We start from the raw sequence: 10,612 nt of genomic DNA on the forward strand, positions 1-10,612 counted from the left end.
TCAGAATAAAATATTGACTCAGCAAGTCAATTTGATTTCTCAAAGTCTGTCTGGAATGCAAAATGCACCAAGCAGTACTAAGGATGCTTCATCTGAAGAAGAAGCTTATAATCCTGAGAACCCTTCAATGGAAGAGGTGAATTACATGGGAGAATCCTATGGAAACACCTATAATTTTTCATGGAGAAATCACCCAAATTTCTCATGGAAGGATCAACAGAGACCTCAACAAGGTTTCAACAACAATAATAGTGGAAGAAACAGGTTTAGCAATGGCAAGCCTTTTCCATCATCTTCTCAGCAACAGACAGAGAATTCTAAGCAGAACCAATCTGACTTAGCAACCATGGTCTCTGATCTAATCAAAACCACTCAAAGTTTCATGACTGAAACAAGGTCATCCATTAGGAATTTGGAGGCACAAGTGGGATAGCTGAGCAAGAAAATTACTGAACTTCCTCCTAGTACTCTTCCAAGCAATACAGAAGAAAATCCAAAAGGAAAGTGCAAGGCCATCAACATGGCCGAATTTGGAGAGGAAGGAGAGGAAGTGAACGCCACTGAGGAAGACCTCAATGGACGTCCACTGGCCTCCACTAAGTTCCCCAATGAGGAACCATGGGAATCTGAGGCTCAAAATGAGACCATAGAGATTCCATTGGACCTACTTCTGCCATTCATGAGCCCTGATGAGTATTCTTCCTCTGAAGAGGATGAGTCTGTCACTGAAGAGCAAGTTGCTAAATACCTTGGAGCAATCATGAAGCTAAATGACAAGTTATTTGGAAATGAGACTTGGGAGAACAAACCTCCTTTGCTCACCAAAGAACTGGATGACTTGTCTAGACAGAAATTACCTCAAAAGAGACAAGATCCTGGGAAGTTTTCCATACCTTGTACCAAAGGCACCATGACCTTCAAGAAGGCTCTGTGTGACTTAGGGTCAAGTGTAAATCTCATGCCTCTCTCTGTAATGGAGAAGCTAGGGATCTTTGAGGTACAAGCTGCAAGAATCTCACTAGAGATGGCAGACAACTCAAGAAAACAAGCTTATGGACTTGTAGAGGATGTTCTGGTAAAAGTTGAAGACCATTACATCCCTACTGATTTCATAGTCCTAGAGACTGGGAAATGCATGGATGAATCTATCATCCTTGGCAGACCCTTCCTAGCCATAGCAAAGGCTGTGATTGATGTTGATGGAGGTGAACTGATCATTCAAGTGAATGAAGAATCCTTTGTGTTTAAGGCTCAAGGATACCCCTCTGTCACCATGGAGAGGAAGCATGAAGAGCTTCTCTCAAATCAGAGTCAAACAGAGCCCCCACAGTCAAACTCTAAGTTTGGTGTTGGGAGGCCACAACCAAACTCTAAGTTTGGTGTTGAACCCCCACATTCAAACTCTAAGCTTGGTGTTGGGAGGTTCCAACATTGCTCTGAGTATCTGTGAGGCTCCATGGGAGCCCACTGTCAAGCTACTGACATTAAAGAAGCGTTTGTTGGGAGGCAACCCAATGTTATATTTTATCTATTTTCTTTTGTTATTTTATGTCTTCTATAGGTTGATGATCATGAGAAGTCACAAAATCAATTGAAAAAGCAAAAACAGAATGAAAAACAGGAAGAAAAATAGCACACCCTGGAGGAAAAACCTACTGGCGTTTAAACGCCAGCAAGGCTAGCAGGTGGGCGTTTAACGCCCAGTCTGGCACCATTCTGGGCGTTTAACGCCAGAAAGGGGTACCAGACTGGTGTTAAACGCCAGGAAAGGGCAAGAACCTGGCGTTAAACGCCAGAAATGGGCACCAGCCCGGCGTTTAACGCCAGAATTGGCTCAAAACGCATTTTTGCATGCCATTTGGTGCAGGGATGACTTTTCCTTGACACCTCAGGATCTGTGGACCCCACAGGATCCCCACCTACCCCACCACCCTCTCTCTTCTTCTCTACCCATTCACCAATCACCTCTACCACTTTTCCCCAAAAACCCCTCACCTATCAAATCCCACTATCCTCTTCACCACTCACATCCCTCCTTCATTTTCACACACCCTAAACACTACTTCTTCCCCCTTTGGCCGCAACATAAGCCTCCTTCATATCCTCCATTTTCTTCTTCTTCTACTCTCTTCTTTCTTCTTTTGCTCGAGGACGAGCAAACCTTTTAAGTTTGGTGTGATAAAAGCATTGCTTTTTGTTTTTCCATAACCATTTATGGCATCCAAGGCCGGAGAAACCTCTAGAAAGAGGAAAGGGAAGGCAAAAGCTTCTACCTCCGAGTCATGAGAGATGGAGAGATTCACCTCAAGGGTGCATCAAGACCACTTCTATGAAGTTGTGGCCATGAAGAAGGGTCAACTTTGATCAAAAGGTTGGACCAAGTCCTCATAGATATCTGTGAAGAGGACGCCCAATGGAAGAGAAATTCAAGAGGGAAGCCGGTTCAACTGAGAAGGCATGACCTCAAGCCCATCACTAAGAAAAGGATGGAGCAAACAAGAGATCCTCCTCCTCATGAAGTCCTTAAGATGCCTCAAGGGATGCACTTTCCTCCACAAAACTATTGGGAGCAAATCAACACCTCCCTAGGAGAATTGAGTTCCAACATGGGACAACTAAGGGTGGAGCACCAAGAACACTCCATTCTCCTCCATGAAATTAGAGAAGATCAAAGAATCATGAGAGAGGAGCAACAAAGACAAGGAAGAGACATTGAGGAGCTCAAGCACTCCATAGGATCTTCAAGAGGAAGAACAAGCCGCCATCACTAAGGTGGACCCGTTCTTTAATTTCCTTGTTCTTTATTTTTCTATTTTTCGAAATTTTCATGCTTATGTTTGTCTATGTTTGTGTCTTATGATCATTAGTGTCTTAGTATCTATGCCTTAAAGTTATGAATGTCCTATGAATCCATCACCTTTCTTAAAAGAAAACTGTTTTTATCACAAAAGAACAAGAAGTACAGGATTTCAAATTCATCTTTAAAACTAGCTTAATTAGTTTGATGTGGTGACAATACTTTTTGTTTTCTGAATGTATGCTTGAACAGTGCATATGTCTTTTGAATTTGTTGTTCATGAATGTTAAAATTGTTGGCTCTTGAAAGAATGATGAAAAAGGAGACATGTTACTGAGGATCTGAAAAAACATAAAAATGATTTTTGAAACAAGAAAAAGCAGTGAATAAAAAAAAAACAAAAAAAAAAGAAGGAAAAAGAGAAAAAGAGAGAAAAAGAGAGAAAAAGAAAGAAATAAAGTGTGATCCAAGGCAAAAAGAGTGTGCTTAAGAACCCTGGACATCTCTAATTGGGGACTCTAGCAAAGCTGAGTCACAATCTGAAAAGGTTTACCCAATTATGTGTCTGTGGCATGTATGTATCCGGTGGTAATACTGGAAGACAGAGTGCTTTGGGCCACGGCCAAGACTCATAAAGTAGCTGTGTTCAAGAATCATCATACTTAACTAGGAGAATCAATAACACTATCTGGATTCTGAGTTCCTAAAGAAGCCAATCATTCTGAATTTCAAAGGATAAAGTGAGATGCCAAAACTGTTCGGAGGCAAAAAGCTACTAGTCCCGCTCATCTAATTTGGAGCTAAGTTTCATTGATAATTTGGAGTCTATAGTATATTCTCTTCTTTTTATCTTATTTAATTTTCAGTTGCTTGAGGACAAGCAACAATTTAAGTTTGGTGTTGTGATGAGCGGATAATTTGTACGCTTTTTTGCATTGTTTTTAGTATGTTTTTAGTATGATCTAGTTAGTTTTTAGTATATTTTTATTAGTTTTTAGTTAAAATTCACTTTTCTGGACTTTACTATGAGTTTGTGTGTTTTTCTGTGATTTCAGGTATTTTCTGGCTGAAATTGAGGGACCTGAGCAAAAATCTGATTCAGAGACTGAAAAGGACTGCAGATGCTGTTGGATTCTGACCTCCTTGCACTCGAAGTGGATTTTCTGGAGCTACAGAAGTCCAATTGGCGCGCTCTCAACGGATTTGGAAAGTAGACATCCTGGGCTTTCCAGCAATATATAATAGTCCATACTTTGCCCAAGATTTGATGGCCCAAATCGGCGTTCAAAGTCACCTTCAGAATTCCCAGCGTTAAACGCCGGAACTGGCACCAAAGTGGGAGTTAAACGCCCAAATTGGCATAAAAGCTGGCGTTTAACTCCAAGAAGAGTCTCTACACGAAAATGCTTCATTGCTCAGCCCAAGCACACACCAAGTGGGCCCGGAAGTGGATTTTTATGTCATTTACTCATCTTTGTAAACCTTAGGCTACTAGTTTCCTATAAAAGGGACCCTTTACTATTGTATTAGACATCTTGGTTCTTCTGGTTCCCTCTCTGGGGCCGAAACCAATGATCACCCTTGTTCTTATGTATTTTCAACGGTGGAGTTTCTACACACCATAGATTAAGGTGTGGAGCTCTGCTGTACCTCGAGGATTAATGCAATTACTATTGTTCTTCTATTCAATTCCGCTTGTTCTTTGTCCAAGATATCACTTGTTCTTCAACTTGATGAATGTGATGATCCGTGACACTCATCATCATTCTCACCTATGAACGTGTGACTGACAACCACCTCCGTTCTACCTTAGATTGGGTGAATATCTCTTGGATTCCTGATACACGATGCATGGTTGATCGCCTGACAACCGAGCGCTCGCCTGACAAACGAGCCAGCCATTCCGTGAGATCAGAGTCTTCGTGGTATAGGCAAGAACTGATGGCGGTATTCAAGAGAATCCGGAAGGTCTAACCTTGTCTGTGGTATTCTGAGTAGGATTCAATGATTGAATGACTGTGACGTGCTTCAAACTCCTGAAGGCGGGGCGTTAGTGACAGACGCAAAAGAATCACTGGATTCTATTCCGGCCCGATCGAGAACCGACAGCTGGATAGCCGTGCCGTGACAGGGTGCGTTGAACATTTCCACTGAGAGGATGGGAGGTAGCCACTGACAATGGTGAAACCCTTGCATAAGCTTGCCATGGAAAGGAGTAAGAAGGATTGGATGAAGACAGTAGGAAAGCAGAGAGACGGAAGGGACCAAGCATCTTCATACGCTTATCTGAAGCTCTCACCAATGATATACATAAGTATCTCTATCTTTATCTTTATGTTTTATTCATATATCATCTATACCCATTTGAGTCTGCCTGACTAAGATTTACAAGGTGACCATAGCTTGCTTCATACCAACAATCTCCGTGGGATCGACCCTTACTCGCGTAAGGTTTATTACTTGGACGACCCAGTGCACTTGCTGGTTAGTTGTGCAAAGTTGTGTTTATGCCATGGTATTGAGCACCAAGTTTTTGGAGCCATTACTAGGGATTATTTGAGTTGTGAAAAGTAGTGATCACAATTTCGCACACCACTGAACATCCATGGGAAAGTCAAAACATAGAGCCTCCTTCCAAGACGGTTGCAATTGATGTTGAGGAGGGTGTACAACCTCCAAGGCATATCACAGTTGAAGACTTGGAAGAGGTTGATCAAGAGATGGAGATTCAAGAAGAAGAAGCACAACCTCCCATGCCCTTGGAAAGCAATGAAGAGAAGATTGAATTGGAAGAAAGCTACCAAGAGGAAGAGGTTGAAATTAAAGAATCTTGCAAAGAGGTGGTAATTATCAGAAAAGAGCACAAGGGAGTGGAGCTTGCAATTTCATTGAAGATACCTCCCCCTAAGTTGCCATCATCCTTCACAACATTCAAGTGGGTAAAATTCATATCCCTTAGCTTTCTAATTCCACTTGAATATGGGCTACTGGAGACGGATGGTCAACTTAGAGCTCTTTGTGACATTAAGAGTAAGAGGAAGATGGCCAGTGGTAAGAATTGCCCTGCAAGGTTCATTATGGTTGGAAGCTTTAAGTTTAAACACAAAGGTTGGTATAAAGCTCAACTGAATGGGTCTAGGAAGCTGTTTGGTAGCTGCAGTGAGAATTTAAATTACTTATCACCCAGTTGAAAAAATACAGATCCCGACAAAGATGGGTGTAAAAGCAAGATTTGGGATCCTGGAATCTGCTCTGACACTTGTTACCCCGGGAGCCTAAGAATCTGTTTGAAGCTTCTTAAGGGCTTTACATACTTAGTTTGGGATCCCGGAGGTTACTGGAAGTACAAACACTGGTGGGGATTCCTAGATGAATACAAGCATAAGCCACCATAACAGGGAGCTCACCAAATGTCCAACTTAAGGACTTTAACTAAAAGTGCTAGGTGGGAGACAACCCACCATGGTATGATCGTTCCTTTTTCATTTTTATTTAGTTTTATTTGTTTTCGAGTTTTATTTTATTTTATTATATTGAATCTGGAGTTTTGCATCACATTCATATTAACACTACATTTTGCATTTTTTATTTTTCAGATATAAAAAAAAGGGATTTTCGCACCCGACGCGACAGCGTCGCCGACGCGTCCGCGTCGTATGTGCGTTTGGAAGAAAATAAGGTTGAACAGAGAGTCATGCGAAAGCGTGGTTGGAAGCGCGCTAATGGCACAAATCGATCCACGCGACCGCGTCGCTGACGCGTCTGCGTCACATGAGAAACATGCCTCCCACGTGACCGCGTCACCCACGCGGCCGCGTGACCTGAAAATTGACGTCAACCAAGTGCATGGCCGAAAGTTGAGCTGGAGTTGGGCTGGACTCGTGCTGGAAGCCCAAGCCTCACCACGCGAATGCGTGCCCCATGCATCCCCGTCATATCCCCATGATGGCCACTCACGTGATCGCATGCCCCATGCGATCGCGTCACCCAGATTTTTGGCAAAAAGAGTTTCAAACAGAGAGTTGCGCGACCGCGAGGCTGCACTCGCGCTAGTCGCACAAAACAGGCCACGCGCCCGCGTGTCCCACGCGTCAGCGTCACCTGACCTTATTGCGCACCACGCGATCACGTCACCCACGCGACCGCGTCGCCAGCGTCGCACAACCTATCCATATTAGTGCCAATTATCTTATCCTTTCTTTTCTAATCCTTACTTCTTCTATCTTTCCTTCTTTCTTCTTTCTTTCTCTTCTTCTTCCCCTCTACTCTTCTATCTCTTTAATTTAATGCATTTATTTGTTCTTTCCTTTTTATTTTTTAATTCTTTTTCATGCATTTTCATGTTGGTGTTGGAGTTTTATTTGGATAAGTGCCTTATTTTATTTGAGCACGTGGCTACTCGGAGAAGAGATTTGACAATTGACATTTACTTATGGCTCTCATATACATTTGGATTACATTATTTTCATCCCTATTTTAACTTGCACACCCAATGTATTTGGGATTATCATTCACAATTGTCATCATTACACATGCTCTTTAATTTGGCACATTTATTACTTGATGCTTGAGCTATGCTTCTCATGCCTATTATTTGCATGTTTTTACCCTCTTGCATCTAATTATTTTGAATTGCCATTTTTAATCTTTATTGTTGTCTTCCCTACATGTTGTAGCTACCATGTAGATGGACTATCAACTTTCCTTTGGCATTCCTTATCACTTGAATTTCCTTCCTTCCGGTCTTAGTTTTCTATATTTCACACTCTTCCTTTTTCTTCTTCCTTAAGCATGGGTACCAAGAAAGGAAAAGAGAAGGCCACTGACAAGACACCAGCAAGGAAAGGAACCAAGAGATCTCCAACCAAGACACCTCCATCTACAAGCGTCAGTTGGAGCAACCCGTCCACCTGCACATCTCAGCATGCACCGAGGACGGTGCAATCTTTAAGTGTGGGGAGGTCGATACCGATCTCCATGGGTTAGTTATTTCTTGACTCAACACCAAATTTTTTATTTTATTTGTTTGTTCATTGTTGCATTTGCATATCTGATTGCATATTTTCTTGATTTTGTGCATATTTTACCACTTGGTTGAAGTAATATTCTCTTTTTCAAGAAATTCTTATAGTATTTCACTAATTTGAATAAAACTTTTTGAAAAACTTGTAAGAAAGAAATATTATTTTGGAACATGGTTTAAAGCTTGAACACACAAAACCAGTGAGATTTTGAGCCTATTTGATTGGTTGCATTTTATCAACCAATATTTTATTTTTGTGTGTGTTATTCTCTCTAAAATTGTGATCTTTGTCTTGCTTGATTCTATATTTCCATTATTTGATGTATACATGCACTTATATGATTGAGGCCTTGTTTCACTGAGCTTACATACCCATATGGCCTTCCCTTCCATTATCATTTGCAAACCAATTTGAGCCTAATACACCCATTTGTTCTTTACTTTAGCACATTACTAACTCTGAGCGAAAAACAATAATGTCCTTAATTTGAATCCTTAGTTAGCTTAAACTAGTAAAAGTGCTCATGATTTAAGTGCGGGGAAGTTGGGTTTGGAAATATTTGGTTTGAATAATTGGGTGCTATATATTTTAGTGAAAATGTGCAAAATAATGGTTGAGCACATGTTATTGCATTCAATACTTTAATCATATGCAAAAAAAAAGAGGGTGAAAAAGAAAAGAAAAAAAAAAAGCAATTAAGAAAAGGGGACAAAATGCCCCAAAATAAATAGTGAGATCAATGCATATGAGTTGTACTCAAAACTTAGAATGCATAAATATGTAGTAAATACAGTTAATGGAAAGTTAGATTTTGTATTTTAATTAAATGGATTGTCTTAAGTTAGGTGAAAAGTTTATGTTAATTAAGGATTCAAATTTTAGTCCACTTGGCCAAATACAATCCTACCTTGACCCTAACCCCATTACAACCCTTGAAAGACCTCTTGATTTGTGTATTGGTGCATTAAAATTTTGTTGATTGTTAGATGAAGAGCAAGCTATAGAAAGCAAGATTAGTAGAGAATTGAGAGAATTGACCCTAGACACTTGAGAGTTATAATGATATACACTACCAGTAAGGGTTCAGTGCTCAATTCTATGTTCCCTGCTTTCATGAGCTATCTTTTTCTTGCAAGTTATTTGTATTGTATTTTGTGATTTGAATTAGTGAAATCCAGTTCATACTTGTTCTTGAAAGAATTATTTGCTTTTTCACCAAGAAGGTAGAATCATCTTTGCATGTAGTTGCATTCACATTCATAGGTTGCATTGCATGAATCTTGCCTTTTCCTACTCATTTATTTGGTCTCCTTGAGTTTAGCATGAGGACATGCTAATGTTTAAGTGTGGGGAGGTTGATAAACCACTATTTTATGGTTTACAATGTGTTTAATTGTGTGGTTTTATCATGATCTTTACCCACTTATTCATGTATTTAGCATGTATTTATATTTCCTTCCTAAAATTATTACATGATTGAAAATATGCTTCTTTGGTCTTAATTTAGCTAATCTTAATTCTCTCTTATTACTATTTGATGCCTTGATCTGTGTGTTAAGTGTTTCAAGCTTCATAGGGCAGGAATGGATTAGAGGATGAAGAGGAAGTGTGCAAAAATGGAAGGAACACAAGGAATCGAGGAGGTGACCAGCGAGAAGTCACGCGGTCGTATGGCTCACGCGACCGCGTAAAATGGAAGAAATCGGAGTGACGCGATCGCGTGCCTAACGCGACCGCGCGGATTGGAAGCTACATATACGACACGAATGCATGGACGACGCGGACGCATGATACGAAAAACGCTGAGTGACGCGGTCGCGTGGACGACGCGGACGCGTGACATGCGCGATTTGCAGAATTACAAAAGTCGCTGGCAGAGATTCTGGGCCGCATTTCAACCCAGTTTTCGGCCCAGAAACACAGATTAAAGTCAGGAAACTTGCAGAGACTCATCAAGCTCTCATAATTCACTTTTCATGTTTTAGATGTAGTTTTAGAGAGAGAGGTTCTCTCCTCTCTCTTAGGATTAGGATTTAGGACTTCTCTTAGTTTTAGGAGTGACTCTAAATCCCAGGTTCAATGTTCCCTTAAAGTATTTTCTACTTTTATTTATTTTATTTTATTACTCCATTTTTTATTTACATCTCAATTGGCTTATGGCTTTCATGTTATGATTTTCTTTGAATTAATATTATTTGAGGTATTTCAGTTATTATTGCTTTCTTTTATTTACATGATTATTGCTTCCCATCTGAAGGCATTTTTATTCCAGTAGCTTCAATTTCCTTTCCTTTTGGTTTTGGTTAAGAAATCAGTAACTCAGGAAGTTATCCAACTCAACAGCATAATTGATAATTGTTATCTCCTCTAATTGAATTGAACTTCAATAATCCCAATCTTTTCTTAGGAATTAACTCGGATTTGAAGATCAAACTAATTAGTCACTTGACCTTCCTCTGCTTTAAATAAGGGTTAACTAAGTGAAATTAAGATTCAATTTTTATTATCATTGATAAGGATAATTCGGTCTGGACTTCCAATTTCTTATACCTTGCCAAGAGATTTTATTGTTATTATTTTATTTTATTTTATTTGTCATTCAACATATTCCCTCCTTACCTCCTAAACCCCAATTTACAACTCATAACCAATAAGAAGAACATACCTCCCTTCAATTCCTTGAGAAGACGACCCGAGGTTTAAATACTCGGTTATCAATTTTAAAAAGGGGTTTGTTACTCGTGACAACCAAAACGTTTGTATGAAAGGACTTTTGTTGGTTTAGAAGCTA

The sequence above is a fragment of the Arachis stenosperma genome, chromosome 5 (assembly GCF_014773155.1).
Source record: "Arachis stenosperma cultivar V10309 chromosome 5, arast.V10309.gnm1.PFL2, whole genome shotgun sequence".
NCBI classification, from domain to species: Eukaryota; Viridiplantae; Streptophyta; class Magnoliopsida; order Fabales; family Fabaceae; genus Arachis; species Arachis stenosperma.